Here is a 16,803-nt window from a genome sequence, read left to right on the forward strand (position 1 = left end):
CATTTAAGATACTATAAGTGATTACATACTGATTTTTTTCTACTTTTGTTCTGTTATTTTAGAATACTGAGGAAGCTGAAAATGTAAAATTTTGTAACCCTCAAATCAGTTCACATTCTATATGCCATTTGAAGGGTAGCTTGTTTGCATTAGAATTTCACAAGGAAATCTACTGGTGCACAGGAAAAAGCTGTCCTCGGGAATCTGTGGCCTGTCCCCTTGCCACCTGCTTCCTGGATAACTCTCTCCAGGAGAGGAGCCCTGGATCTGTAGGCTCAGGTCTCACCAGCTTCTAGTCCAGCAAACAAGAACTTGCCTTTGGCAGAAGTCCTCACTGGCTTTGCTTAGGTGATGTGCTCATGGCTGAGACCCTCTGGTCAGAAAGATGGCTGCTCTGTTGCCCAGAGCTGGATGCCATGCCTCGCTGTGGAGCTGGTAGTATTGGGGTGTGCTGGGGAGATGGACATGGGGAGGAAATTTACCCAAATCTTATGGACTCTGAAAGAAAGAGGGATAGTTTCCCAGAAGAAGATTAAGCTGTCATTACCATAAAGTGGGCAAATGAAGGCTGAGCTGAAAAAACTATAGAGATCACAACTATAGAGGGAGACAAAGAGAGAATGAGCAAAAGATAAGCTATGTCTTAATCATTTGGATAAACCTACAAAGACTATTGTGGTTCCTATAACATAGCTTGATCCATGCATCACCTTGCATGGGATACAATAGAAGAGAATGAATAGAAAGTATCAGCAGGCCTCTCATGCGTATATGATTGTACTCATTCTCAGTGTACGATGCCTTTCTTATCGTCCATCACAGTGGAAAAGGTTTGACAGCTATTTGCTTTGATATTGACAGAAATTGTTGCCACTATGTTGCTCAATTTTTGAGTTTCTGACTATTCAACGATGCTAAATCCTATGGTTCCATTTAAATTTACTAACATCACTTCTAATTTCTCTTACTAAAATGGTATGGTACCAACATGACATTTGTTTTTCTTTATACAACTACAGCCTCAGTACCAGTAATACAAGGCTCTGAATAATGCATGACTCTTCTAAAACTTTCTTTATACTTTCTCCCTTTGCTTTGGCAATGTATTTCATTGTCAGCGTAAAGTTACATTAAATTTAAACAGGAATTTCTAAAGTTAGCATTAAATCATGGGAATATTGTTTTTCCAGTTTCAGGTGATAACACATCTGCATATATATTCATTCATACAACATATAACTACTGAACAATTATTTTGTTGGTTAACAAAAATCCATGTTTAAATATCTTGTGCATTGCAGAGAGAAGTGCAGGCATGTATCAAGACCCAGTCAGAAGAAAAACTTTTAAGTCCGAAGGAATGTAATAATATGAGGAACTAGCTACAAAGTATTGAAAGAGCAAAAAAAAAAAACAAACAAACAAGGGATGATGAGGCAATGCATACATCAGCGACATCAGGAAGGCATTCACTTCTAGAACTGGCAGGACTCAATACCCACCAGCGCCCAGGAGCCATGGTGGGTCTGCCAAGCAAAGCTGGGGCTACAGAGCAGGGGTTGTCTGGTGGGAGTTGGAGCCAGGGGAGGGACAGCCAGGGAGGCCACCCCAAGAGAGGTGTGGAGGAATGGCCCTGAAATCTCCCATCCACCTGTCCTTCAGTATCCTATCCTTCAGTGTCCTTCAGTCTCCTAGTTGGCAAGGGAATTGGAAAAAATGAAATTTGTGGACCAGCATTTTGAAATATAGAGCAGTGTAAGGGAAGTAATGGATTTAAGAACAGACACGTGAATGACAGGCATGCTGTACATTTGATATTTTCCCTGCTCTATTCATAGATTTGAACTTACTATTTACCCCACTAAAGCTTATTTTTAAGAGTCACAAGTGAGGATACCACTTTAACTCTGTAAGAATAAAACGTTTTGATGTTTCTGGGACCTGGCCCCATGACTGCCAGTGACTCTGCAGCCAACTTGGACATAAGTAGCTGCTGGTGCATTTAGCCATAGGAATGTATGAATTTATTACTAATTCCTATCACTAGTACTTAAGATCATTTATCTTATATGATGACTTTGGATATGTCCTCAAATACTGTCTGGCTATCATTGGATAGATGCACTGAAGGATACAGTGATACTAAAACATGTTGACTGTCTTATTAAATCAACCTCAAACTTTGGGCTCAACTTGCTAAATTTAAATTGAAAGAGGATAAACTGGTAAATTCCTAGATTTAGGCTGTCCAAAAGCAATTGCATGCTAATCAGATGTCATTATATAAAGGTGTACATTAGGTATTTTTTTATTTCTTTGATTACGTGTGTAAGAAATAAAATGAAAAAAAAACTACACTAGATTAATGGCTTTCAACTGTTTTGCTGCTGTATTCCCACAATAATTTTTTTAGCCTTTGTAATCATCGATTTTTTTTCTTTGCTCATTCAAGAATCCAAAGCTGGGATTTGAGAAGTGGTTTTCATGTGGTGACTCAAGATCCATCTGTCCTGTAGCAATACCATCTTCTTGGTCCTCTGTGTCACTCACTTCCCGCCAGTGGACCAGGAAAGAAAGAATGGAGAAGGCACACCTGCTTCCCAAACATTTCAGTCTGGAACATTCCAACTTACAGCTTGAAATGTTCCGAGTCCACCAGTGAGAACCAGGCACATGGTCCTGTCTAAATAGGATGAATTTGGGGGAGTGTAGACTCTGTGAAGAGCTGCCTCCCAGAAACAGCTCTGTACGATAAAAAGGAAGCACGAAATTTTGGTGGAAAAACAAATCTTTAGTGACTCTGCCACACTATTCCTCTAAATTCCTTATTCTTTCCGCTAAATGCACCCAGTAATATTCAAGGGAGACGCCCTAATATCCCACACAGTTACAACATCCAACTCAATTCCAGGATCTCTGGTTGATGCACAGCCTTCTCCAATAGAGCTCTCAGGGCTTCTCACGGTCTGGTGGCAATTTACTTAACTCCCCCCCACCCCCCACACACAAGCATGCACTCGCGCATATCACTATTATGACAAGCCGGGAGAGCAAACCTGCTGTAAAGACTCTAATTTGATAAATGGGACAGACGCAGCAGTCACTGGTCTGTAGCAATGTACAGTTCCCCACTGCAGCCGCTGTCGGGTCCTGCTCTGGCAGTGGGGACTTTCCTTGACCATACACCCCAATCTTCAATCATGGATAGTAACAATTTTGCCATTGTTCTCAGCAGCTTTTGGCTGCGCTCCCTTCTTCTTTGTCCATGATCTTCCATTCTTTGGCACCAAATCCTCTGGGAAATTGTGAAGTTTTCACACACTGTCGGCAGTCAATGCAAGTTTCAACACCTAAGATTTGCTTTAATGCCCCAATAATTGAATGCTCTCTTAGGCTGGCTCCTCTCTCTTTGGCAGTGCAGTTCCTTAACATTAGTAGAGCTCTGATCTGTTTGCTTCTAGTTAATTTCATTTGCCTTTAAAACACCCAAATATCCTGAACAATCATGAATAATAGTCATTAATTTTCATAATTCTCAACCCTGATGTATTTCTTTGCTCCCTGCACCGCTAATTCCTTTCTTCTTTCAACTGAATGGTTGGTTGTTACACTGAGAAAAGCAGTCTTTGAAAGGAACACTACAATTGCAATCTGTGGCAGAGTATGTTTTAATGGAGCTTTGATGCAAAAACATTTCTAAGTCTTACCTCTTTGTGCTTGAAGTCTAAAATCAGTTGGTTTTCCAAAAGGGCCCCAAATTTCTGCATTCTCTCTTCTTTTCTTTCCATTTTTATTGCAAAATAACCAATTCCAACCTGAGCCCTCCTCTTGGTTCTATACCTTACTTACAGAAAACACCAAAACATACCACCAGCCTTCTGTCTCCAAGCCTCTCCACCTAGAAATCAGCCTCGGTAGTCACGTGACAGGTAACACACTTACCAAGTTATACCTTTGCTAAAATTGGTCCTCCGTTACCCATCTTCTAAGTCAGCACCACATGGGTTAGGTTTCTGTGGGTTTTATGTTTTCTTTTGGTTTGGTTTGGTTTGTTTGCTTGGCAGCAGTCCACATCTGGTATCAGTTCACAGAATTTAAGGTAATATTTAGGACTGTAGGAAATAAATCCCCAAATCTCCGGGGCTTGACAATAGAAATATATTCCTTTCAGATGCAAGAATTCAGTGCAGGTGTAGAGGGGAAACATTCCGATTATTATATGCTTCACAACCCTTGGGAGCCTCAAAGTTCACTCAGAGACTGGGTAAGGCACACCTGCCTCAGACAATTCACATACCATTGGACAAACTATTCAGGTGGTCCCACTGTGATGCAAGGGCTGAGGGTCAGCTGCTGGGAAATCTAACCGCTGCCTGAAAAGGCATTTCCACTAGCAACTCCACCCTCTGGAAAGGCAGTATGAGTCAGCAGAGCCGAGCAAGTCATTCTGTCATACCTCCTCCACATTTTTAAGTTTAAATACAATATTTATGTTTAAATCTGTGCAAGGAGTGTACTTCTGTATCTTCTAAATATTGGCATATTAATATCCAATAAGGAAACTAATAACACCACCATTTTATACACGTCACCATTGTCAACTTTAAAACTCAAGAATAACCTCCTTTTGAATAGTCAGACATTTTACCTTGTTCTATTTTTTGTTTGTTTTGTTTTTATTTCTTGTTTTTTTTTTACCTTGTTCTATTTTATTATTTAACTTGTGTTCACTTCCTCTATAGAATTTTATCTTAATGCAATACATTTGTTCTGGAAATTATTGTTTGGTCACAACTCTATGCAGCAAATACACACGTGTGGTGAGGGATTTCCTCTGGATTCAGTATAATTTAAATTATTAATATACAATTTATCAAAATACCATAATTATATTAAAATTTCTTTAAATATTTCAAAATAGAAAATAGAAATGTAAAAGGAAAAATGCATTTTATGTTATAATTCATATTCCCAATTTTTCTTTCCAAATAATTCATATATTTAGGAATAGTATTATTTATTAATATAATGATATAGGGTCAGTGTCAATTTTACTCCCATCAGATAAATATGGGGGAGCTTTGTTCATACAAATAAAGTAGCTGGGAATGAAGGGAGTTTTGTGGCAACAGTGCTACTCAGTTCTTTGAACTCCCTCTAAATTATATACCAAAAGCAAACAGTAATCTATTATCAAAAGTATTTTTAGGTGACAACTTATTGCTTCCTACAATTTTTAGAAAGCAAAGAATTTGTGGTCATTTTTCTTGCAAAATAATTTGTGTCTCGCCTTGTAGTCTAAGACTTTCTCAGTTGCTGGGAAGTATAACAAAGTGGCTTTCTCAAATATGTTGGAATCTTCCATTTGTCCCTCCAAATCCCCCCCTTTTCTTGTTAGAGAAGTTGTGGGTTTATAGAACAACCATGCATAAAATTCAGGACTCCCATACGCCACCACACCCTGCAGTGATGAAGAACCCTTTTTTTAACTGATGATAGCATAGTTTTACAACTTAATGACCAACTAAGGTCCATGGTTTAACTTAGGACCTAATGTTTGTGTAGTGTAGTTCCGTGTATTTAAAAAAAAAATTTATTCTGTTATCACATATACAATCTAACATTTCTCTTCTTAATCATATTCAGATATATATTTCATACTGTTAGTTGCATTTACAACGCTGTGCTGCCCTCGCGACAGATCCACCATAATCTGCCGTTTGCCCCAGGATGATGCAGACTGGGCTATTTCCTTACCTTTCAGCTCCTAATTAGACTCAGTCAATAGAAGGTTCTCAAAAGAGATCAGAGGACCAGAAGAAGTGGGGACAAGCCACTTATTTCCTGAACCTCCTTCCCGGATTGGTTGCATCAGCTCTGTCAGGCAGAAGCTATACCTACTCACTCTAGGTTCTGGTAACCATTTCCTCCTTTGTCCATCTGGCCAGGGATGGTGACAGCTCCCTGCAGTTACTAGCCCCAGGCTGCTATCCTTTGCTATTTCCCTGAACTCTGCAGATTACTTTATAATTTTATTATTACCACTCAAATTACCCAATTTGAAATTGACATTTCTTTCCTGCCAGCACCATGACAAACTAATACCTATGAAATGGCTATTAACTATACCTTTTACTCTTTCACTCATAAGCACCCTGTTGAAGGGGTTAAAACTGGAACTGGACGAAGGGTGGGCCACGGTGGCTCTGCAGGCAGAGTTCTCGCCTGCTGTGCTGGAGACCCGGGTTAGATTCCCAGTGCCTGTCCATGCAAAAAAATTTTAAAAAGACCATATGAAAATGAAGTGAGGTAAAACACCCTATACTATTGGGGAGGGAAAGGAGAATTTATCAATAACTAATCAGAAATAAAACAGACCCTACAGACAAAAAAAGAAAAAAGAAAAAGATGGTACAAGGATATTATGAACAAATTTACAACAGTACATTTCTATATTTGTATAAAATGGGCAATAACCCAGAAATATGCAACTTACCAAAACTTACACAAGAAAAAACAGAAACTTAGATTAGTCAGATAATTGATGACTAGTCAGATAACTACTGAAGAAACTGAAAACTATCCGAATTATTTAATCTATAATTAAATAACTTGCCATAAAGAAAATTCCTTGTCCAAATGGCTTCACTGGCAAATTTACCAACTACTTAAGGATGAAATAATTCCAATTTTACACTGATTCTTCCAGAAACAGAAAAATAAGCCAATTCCTAACTCATTTTATGAGCTCTGCAAAATCTTGATTTCAAAACCTGATAAAGACATTTAAAAAGAGAAATTTAGAATGATCTCACAATGTACATCATGACTGTAGATTTTAAAACCCTAAACAAATTAGCAAAACAAATTCTCTCATATCAAAACTGAAAAAAATCATCAACAATTTCGGTTATTCCAGGAATTGAATTTGATTGAACATTCACATTTAAACAACAAGGAAGTAATGGAATGTTAACCCATAACAAACTCTGAAATTTGTTCTGTAACTATTTGTTGAAGTGTACTCTGAAAATCCTTGCTTCTCCTTTCTTTTCTTTGTATGTTATATTTAACAATAAAAGTGTTAAATTTTAATCAGCAAAAATGATCATATTAACCAGCTAAAAAGAACTCTCATATGATAATTTCAGTATGTGCAGAAAAGTCATTTGATAAAATTCAACATCCATTCTTAATAAAAATAACAAAAAAGCAAAATAAAGTGTTCAACTAGGATCCCTGGAAGCATGGGATTATGCTGGAAAAAAAATGACAATATAAATTCATTAAAAAAAACTAAGCAGTTTTCTTAATCTTGTATAGGGAAGCCACAAAAAAAAAGCAAAGCAATTGTCATACTTAATGGTGAAACTAAAAAACTTTGCCTCTGCAATTTGAAAAATCAAAGAAGACTCCATCTCCACTTTTATTCAAAATTATGCTGGATGATCTAGACAGTACAATCAGGCAATAAAAGGAAATGACAATATAAAAAAATGGAATGGAAAAAGTAATATCATTGGTTGCAATAGAAATGACTAAATGTAGAAAAGCTCAAAAAATCTGCAGATAAATAATCAGAATTAGTGATGACTTTAGCATGTGTCACAGACAACAAAAATGGCTACAATTCCAGGCCATTCACAATTGTGGAATTATGGAATTCACAATTCTATCCAAAGGTGAAATCTATTTCTCCATCCTTTGGATTTGGACCGGATTATGACCTCCTTTGTCAACGAATGCAGGACATATTGTCTGATTTCTGAATAGGCTTGGCATGCTTCTGCTTTTATATCTGAAATCCTGCCACCTCATGAACAAACCTAAGGCAAGAACCTGCTGGACCATGAGAGACCACATGATGGAGAAAAAAGACATTCCAGTCAACCATGGACCAGTTCCCACCATATCCAACAACTGGCAACAGATACCCAAGTGACTACCCAAGATCAGCCCAGTCTGACCCAAATCCATCTTAAATTGCCAATCCATGGAATTGTGAGATAAACTGCTGTTTTAATCCACTAAGATACAGGTGGTTTCTTAGGAAGCAAATGCTAACCAGTAGAGGAAGGTACTGAACACAAAGACAATATGGAAAAATATGTGAAAATCTGAAAACAGAAAAAAATTAAAGTACATCACATCCAATAGCATAAAAATTATCAAATACTTTATGGCTACGATGGATTATTTGACACACGCACACAGATGCCAACTAGAAAAGCTTGACTGAATACAAAACAAAACAAAACAAAAGCAAAAACATCTAATTGATGGCAAAGGAGAGCTAACCAGACAATCATAATTTGATAGTCCAAGATGCTAGAGAGAAAAGAAACTCACTCTGATGAGCTTTATGGTTTTTGCCACTTTACCATTTAGGAATTGATCAATTTTTAAAAATGCACAGAGAAGCCAAAAAGCAGAGCAGAGAGTGGCTGCTAAGTTGTAGAGAAAAAGACCAAAGCAGAAGTAAAGTGGTACAGGGCTGGGGACAAAAAGAGAGAGAGAGAGAGAGAGAGAGAGGTAGTTTAGGACTACCAAGGCAGCCAGGACTTGAGGGGAGAAGATTGAATAGAGAAAGGAAGTACAGGAAGAATGTCCAAATGTCTGAAGCCAATTTTGTCACAAGGCATTCAACAATACATAAACAGCTTGATTTGACAGATGCTAACTAAGCATAAAGAAGCACTAAGGGATTGAAAAAATAAACAGATCTCATCAGTTTTGTGGGTGAGATGTATTTTAGTTTCCCAGGCTCCTTAAAGCAATCCCATGAAATATTTTGGCTTAAGTAATGGAAATGTATTTGCTTACAATTTTGAGGCCAGGAAAATGTCCAAATCAAGGCATCATCAAGGTAATACTTTTTGCCCGAAAACCACTGCCAATGATTCTTGACTCCTTGGCTGTATAGCCAGGCACAGAGTGGTAGGCACAAAAGTTCCTCCTTCTCTTCCAGATTTTGTTAACTTCAGCTTCTTGCTTCCATGGCTATATTTTCTCTCTGCCTTAATTTCATTCACTTAGAAAGGACTCCCATTTTAGGATTAAGATCCATTCTTATTGAGGTGGCTCACATCTTACTGAAGTGGCTTCATCCAAAGGTTCTACTTACAATGGGTTCATACCCAGAAGAATAGATTAGATTTAAGAATATGTTTTTTCTACAGTACAAACAGCTTCAAACTACCATTTGAGAGAAAAAAAATAAGAGTTCATTTCCCATCACAAGGGAATTTCAAATGAGGCTCCCAAAAGTCTGTACTCTACAAGTAAAGTCAAACCAGAAAAAGAAGCCAAGGTTTATGGTGGCTAAAATCCAGACTTACATCAGCTTAATCACTCTTTAGATTTAACTGACCTGTAACTAGTCTATCAGACTGCCATAAGCTAATGAAAACCTTCTCTGAAAGGAAATTATCCACCAGAGATTCTATCATTTTTCATATGCAATTTGTAATATTCAAAAAAAAGTTAACAGATGTATAAAAAGATAGGAATAAAGTAATTTTTTAAAAAAAGAGGGAAAAGCCCCTGAGGAAATAAATATTGAGTCATCAGACACAGGCTTTAAAATAATTATGATTAATATGTTCAAAATTTGATGACAGGACTAGGAATTTTTCCAGAGACCTAGAGACAATGAAAACTTTTGAAATTACAATAACTGTAATTCAGGAAATAATAGATTAGGTATGGTTGAAGAAAGGATCAATGAATCAGAAAACAAACCAGTAGAAAATATCTGCTAAGAGAAAAGAAGATGGAAAATACAGTAAAGAACATTTTCAATAATAATTCAAGAAAGGCATTTCCAGAAAAAAAAATCTGAAAGATAATTTGTCACTATTAAATCCACTCAAAGAACTATAAGTAAAGAGTTTTTCAGGCAAAAAAAGGAAATAAAATTCCCCAATGGAGGCAGAGAAATGCAGGCAGGTATGAAGGATCATGGAAAAGGTAAAGATGTAAGGAATTAAAAATAAATATTTGCTGCATGATACAACAAAAATGACTTACAGGATTTAATCTGTATGTATAAAATATATGACAAATTAAAACAAATGGCAATGAAGCACAATTGGCAAGAAGGAATGATAGAGTTAAAGTGTTCTAGGGCGTTAGTCTTTTCTAGGATTTGGTAAAAACCACAAAATGATATTAAATATTAATAAGTCAAGACTGTCTAGTGTAATCTGTAATGTATAAACAACATGCAATGAATAAGATACTTGAAAAGAAACCTAAATAATAATTCATTGATGAGTCCAAAAGTGGGCACGAAAGAAGAGAAAAGGGTACAGCTGAAAAGAAAACAAATAGTTGCATGAGTGACCAAACTATAAGTGAGAAGTCTCCACACCCCTCTTTAAAATCCTCCAATGGTTTCCTCTTGTACTTAGGATAAGATCCTTCCTCTCTGGCAACACCTTTTTCACTCCCCTCCTTTCTGACTTCAATCCAGCCTCACTGGTTCTCTGACCCACGAATGCACCAAGCTTTTCCCCCCGTCATGGCACCTACACTCATTCTTACCTCTGCCAGGATGTCTTTTGCCTTTATGTTTCCATGACTGGCTCACTCTAATGTTACCTGTTCATCATGGCTCACCATGGCCACCGCTCTCCATTAACCAGTCAGCAGCTCTGCAGTACGTTTTCAGGCCACTCTTTTTTGTGTGTTTTTACCTCTGTGATGATTGATCCTCTGTGACTTTATGACTTTATCTTGATCATTTTCTTTTCTTTTCTTTTTTTAGCTCATTATGGTTTGTCTACTCTACCATAGTATGAGCTCTATAAAAGCAAGACTTTACCTGTTTTCCACCAAATCCAAGCATATAGAACATGACGTGTTTTAAGTACATATTTGTTGAATGAATGTATGAAATGTCTGTTAAATGTCTAAAGCAGTCTTGACTCTCTAAATCATCTTATCATTAATCTTAATCACTAATGTTCATTATGGTATTTTTGCAGTATTTTGCTTTTGTTCTAAAATTTAAAATTTCTGGTGTCTCTAGTCCATTTAATATCTAAGGTGCTTTTTTATAAGAATGCTTTTAGAACTGTGTGGCCCTATTTTGCTATTTCTATGGCTACTACTACCTCTTATAGCCACCTACATGCCTGCTTCCAGTTTCTGGCAGGGACCTTATAAAATGAAGCAGAATGGACACCTGAATTTGGATAAATCCAATGCTTATTTTATTCAGATTTTGTGGCAAAATGTTCTTGAAGTATTAGTTGATCAATGCTTTTTTCTATTCTTTCTGTCCATAGACATAGGGGTGGGAAGTTTTCTGCGTCAGGAGGAATTTGTGGCACCAAACAGTTTTCTTAAATGAACCATATTATCCTCATCTGATGTAGTAAACTGTTACCATAAGATTTATCCCTTTTTTGGTTCCCTCTTATGTCTTATCCGTGAGATAATGGTGTAAGTTTATGTAATGACACAAGCATTCACCTGGGGTTTTATGGGGGTGAACATACCACAATTGAAGTTTATAAGACAGAGTCAGAAAATTGGATCTTTCCAGCCCAAGATCTTTTTTATCCCCAACCCTTTTTTCTCTGACTGACTTCGACTGTCCAAATCAAGTTCTAATAATCTTTTACATGTGCTAATTAATGTATTTTGATTTTTCTCATAAATACTCTCAAACCTCCAATGCTTGTCCTATTCAATTGACTCTAAATACTGTGGCTGGTATAACCTACTTAATTTATGCCTCTAATCTGGTCACTCCCAGCTCAAAACCTTAGGCCTGCTGTTTCCAGTTTAGGCCTCCTGTTTCCGGAGACCTAAGTCCAGACGTCCAGCCAGACACTCCAGACTTTCACAATCTGACCACAATTCATATGCTAGCCTTCACTCAGCCATTCCTTATCAAGTACAGACTTTCCCAAATCCCACCCTGCTTTTGCTTATTCTAATCCCCTTTCATCCTCATCTTTAAATCTTTCCTTTATTGAACGGGGGAGAGGAATGTGGGTGAGGAAGGGTTAGAATAGAATTCCTACAAATGGAAGAAAATTACAATTGGGGAGTGAGTGGATGGTAGTATTAGGGTAAAGACATAGGAAGAAATTTGAATAAATCTTAGAGAAATATCTTTTCAGATCTAGCCTAGTATAAAAGCAAAAGGAACAGATTTCCCAATGTAATTCTCTGTACACAGATGTTTGTAATCATTGCTGATTCAGATTCAATTGAATGATGAATAAGCCTTTTATATTATAATCATAGCACCTAAGATAGAAGAACAAACCATTCCGTGATTCCTAGTACGTCACTGGTTTATAGTAAGTGCTTATTGCTTGGTGGATTTGATCAATTTAGTTGTGGTGTGTTATCAGTCATCATCCAAAACTGTTCCCTCCCTCAGACAACCTAGGATCTGGGTAATTTATATATATATATATTCTAAAACAGCATAAGTTAGGCCCAGGAGTTGCTGGGTTGCTCCTGCTCTCATTATTTCACACATAATACAACAGAGCTGTGACTGATTTCTCCTTCTCCGCATCTTTATTCATCTTAGTACAAGTTGCATGAGTGACTAATGAGGAATGCTGAACTCCAAACAATCCTATTTTTGTCATTGCTATAAAATATTCAAAACTTAAAAAAAAGAATAACAACATTTGAAAGCTGTTCTTCCCCCCTCCCTCTTTCTCTCACACATACACACACACACACACACACACACACACACACACACACATTTTGATGAGTAAAAAGCCAGAATGAATAGAAACGTTGATGTCCAATAAAACTTGCTCTTTTAAAAGACTACTCATTTTACGAAGTTTCTGAGACCAATCTTGGTGACTTTTTTCATTTAACTTCTCCTGGACCCTTAAGTATTTTCTAGCAGAGGGAAGAGGTTGAGCCCCCACAGTAATTTTCAATCCTGGGTATCCCTGTATTCCAACCCCATGGCATGTTTCACAGAGACCAAAGGAAATGAAGGGAAATACTAGCCTTCTTTAAACTCCCCATTGTTCCAGACATTGTGCCAAGCAATTCATTTTAAATTTCAAAGCAATCTTATGAGCCAAATATAATAATTATACCAATATAAGAAAATAAATGAAGTTTGAACAGGAGGAGATAGTTGAAATGTAGACTGTAACACTGGTAACTTTGCACTAAAATCATTCTTTTCAATGCATTTTAATGCATTTAATCTGAAGTCTGTCAAATAGTTACTATTTATTTTACCATATCCATGTGAGGCAGGGGTCAAATATTTAGTCCACTCTAATGTATGGGGAAAGTGACTGATCTGGAAAGCAAAAATGACAACAGCCCAGGGATAGAATTCTAGGTCTCATGAGTCCTAAGCTGGAGTGTTTTTCTGATTCTCAGTTACCATTACTGCAGCAGATATTGTCTTCAGCTTTGCTTTACGGACCACATTTCTGTGGAAGAGATGCTAGGAAAGAATATACATGGGTTCAGGTTCTAGGTTTCAATGGAAAGAGATTCAGTCCTAATTTAAGCAAAATGGTTGATTTGTTATAAGGGTTCCAAGGTGTTTTACAGAATTCAAGGAGAGGATGCAGCCAGATGGAAAGAACAACTGGAACCAAGATCTTTGAAAGCATCAGCATTGATCCTTTCTTCTGGTCTGTTTGAATCTTCTCTCTAATCCTCTCTCTGCAGACTGCAGACATATTACTTCTGTCAGTGTAAGATTTTCTTTCTTCTTTGAAGGATTTTTTTTTCTTTTGCATAGAAAAGATGAATCAAAGCTCCTGGGATTTCTTAAATTAATATTCAATTAATTTAAGTAAAAATTCTAAAATTGAGTTTCCCTTAAACCTTTGATTTTATTTGTATAAATCATATAATTCTGTTTAAAAATTCAGTAAATTTTACCCTTCACTTTCAAAGTGCTCTTTGATTACTGAGCAATTTTTTGAGCAAGTCTGGTTGCAGAAATCACCAAGCAACCAGCCTTCTTAAATCTAAGTTAATTTAATTGCCTTCAACATTCTGGAGATCATTCATAAAGCTAATGTGTTTGGCTTACTTTTTAGTTGCCTGACCTGAAAAACAAAATTTTCCTAGGTACTTCATAGAGCCTAATAAATTAAATCTATAATTATGGTAAATCTGAAGTCTGTCAAGCACTCCAATACTCTTTACAACCTTAGAAAAATTATTTTATTCCTTTCTACATAAATCATAAGTCCAAATCGATTGCTCAATTAAAATTTTAAATTGAGATCAACAGCCTCATCTGTCAGATTCTTCAATAAGCTAAATATGGCCAACAGCTTTCAAGATGTCACCCAAGTGATCTTTGCCTCCTGGTATTCATCCTCATGCTTATAATCTCCTCCCTTGAGTGTGGGCTGGATTTAAGGACTCCCTTTAAGCAAATAGAGTATACAAGGAGTGATAGTATGTCACTTCCAAGATCAGATTACTGAAGACCTTCTGTGGCTTCTGTCTTGGGTGACCGCTCTTCACATTTTGCTTGTTCAGTCTAATGAAACCAACTCCATGCTGTGAGCTTCCCTGTGGAGAGGTCTATATGGCAAAGAACTGAGAGAGGACTTTGACCAATAACCAGTGAAGACCTGAGAGACTCAGTCCAACAACCGTGAGGAACTGAATCCTGTCAAGAACCACGTGAACCAGCTTATAAGCATATCCTCTCATGTAGGGACTTCTCTTCTGTTCAATGGGCTATCCTCTCTGTAGGGACAGGCGTTCCTCTTGCTTAGTGTCTAAGGATGTTTCTTCTGAACAGGGCTTCGGGGATAATTAGGGAGGCTTGATCTGCTTTATCTTAGAGATAGAAAATCTGTGGGAATACTTGAGCATCTTGTGGATGTTTTGACCACCCATACTAGAAAACATTACTGAATAAGCAATCTATCTAGTCTTGTCCTGATGTTTGGACCCTCAAACTCTATCAGATATGTTGGGCTGTGAATTACACTTCTTTATTCTTCTTGGTTTATTCTGAACCAGGCTTGTACCTCATTCTTACTTGCCACAACCGCAAAGCACCACTTTGCAAATGCTATCCTCAATTGGTTGCAGGTGGACCAGGAGTCCGTATTTGTGTCCTATATTTATTTCCTGTCTGGGAATTTTTTAAAGGTATCATGGCTCATATTTCATTCAGTATTAAAAAGAATTGGAAAATCATCAAGTCAAATTGAATGAAGTTTATAGGATCCCATATCCTAGGTACCATCTGAATGCCCGTCTCCTCTGTGTTAGCTAATTTTATACGTCAATTTGGCTAGGTTATGTTGTCCCAGTCGTTTGGTCAAACATTGGCCTAGATGTTCCTGGGAAAGTATTTTGTAGCTGGAATTAGCATCTACAGTTAGTTGATTTTAAGTAAGGGGGATTATCCTCTATAATGGGGTAAGCCTCATCCAATCATTTGAAGGTCTTAAGAACAAGAATTGAGGGTTCCAGAAATTGGAAAGAATTCTGCCTCATTACTACATCCTCTGATCCTTCCTGAGTTTCCAACCTAAGGAATTTGGACTCAAAACTTCAGCACCACTCTTACTGGGATTTCCAGCCTACATCGTATTCTACAGAATACAATCTTGAAGCCCCATAATTGGATGAGCCAGTTCCTTATAATAAATCTCTTCATAGATAGGTAGATAGATAGATAGAGAGAGAGAGAGAGAGATACATTCATGCATCCTGTTCTGTTTCTCTGAAGAACTCTCACTTCTTCACACATATTAAACATCATAAATACTTCATCATCAGATATGCACGTATTATCTTAATATTAAATCATTAATACTATGAGTTTGTTGTACTTAATTACCTCTGTATTTAATTCTAAGCTCCCAAGGAGACAACTTTATAATTCAAAGAAAAACCTGGTATTGTAATCTCAGAATGTTGAACTTACATATTGATCCATAATCTTGTGGCTAGGATGAGAGACCTGGAGCAGCAGACACACAGTTAGATACTTCTCCTGACACTAGCAATAAGGTTCAAGAACTTCCTTTACCTAATATTTTGATCTGTTTTGAATAAATGGAACTCTGTCACCTGAGACTTGAGCTAATTTGATTGACCACTTGATTGGATTTTGCACTTCTTTTTATGTTTTCTTTTTTAGATTTAAATAATGCCTAACAGAACTTGCATATTTTCCATGATTTTGCTTAACTCAAATATCAACTGATGACTGCTTCTAGATTGTCCTGTAAAGTAAAAAACATGGCTCCCAATAGATCTCAACTCCTCCATCTTCATGCCAAGCTTACTAAAAAATACTGGCCACCATTTCTTAACTTTCATTTATAATAAGGATTCTAATTGATCCAGTTCAAATAGGACGCCTGTCTCTGAACCAATCAACAGTGACAGGAAGGACGAATTACAAGAAAGTTCCCATAGTAGCCGTGAGAGTGAGTGGATGGGACAGTTTCTAACAAAATATGCCAGGTAGGCAATCTCTTAGATTTCCAATATATAGCCATTAAAATTCATGGGGGTAGGACTTGCATTGCTTTAATTTTAGTTGATGAACCAAAAAGTGTGAACTTTTGGCTCTAAAAGAGGAAAATTTCAAAATAAAAGAAATGTTTTTTAACTCGTCTCAACTCCTAACTCAGCCAAGCATTCTCTTCAAGGACTGCTCTTACACTCATTTTCATATCTTCTCCACAACAGTGACTCATCCATGTCTGTCCTTTCACCACAGCAAGTAGACTCCGTACTACTCCCCTGTATCAAAGCTTGGACTTTGAAATATGCAGCTGAGAAAAGACAGAGTCAAGGTCA

Source organism: Tamandua tetradactyla, chromosome 26 (genome assembly GCF_023851605.1).
Source record: "Tamandua tetradactyla isolate mTamTet1 chromosome 26, mTamTet1.pri, whole genome shotgun sequence".
In the NCBI taxonomy this organism is placed as follows: domain Eukaryota; kingdom Metazoa; phylum Chordata; class Mammalia; order Pilosa; family Myrmecophagidae; genus Tamandua; species Tamandua tetradactyla.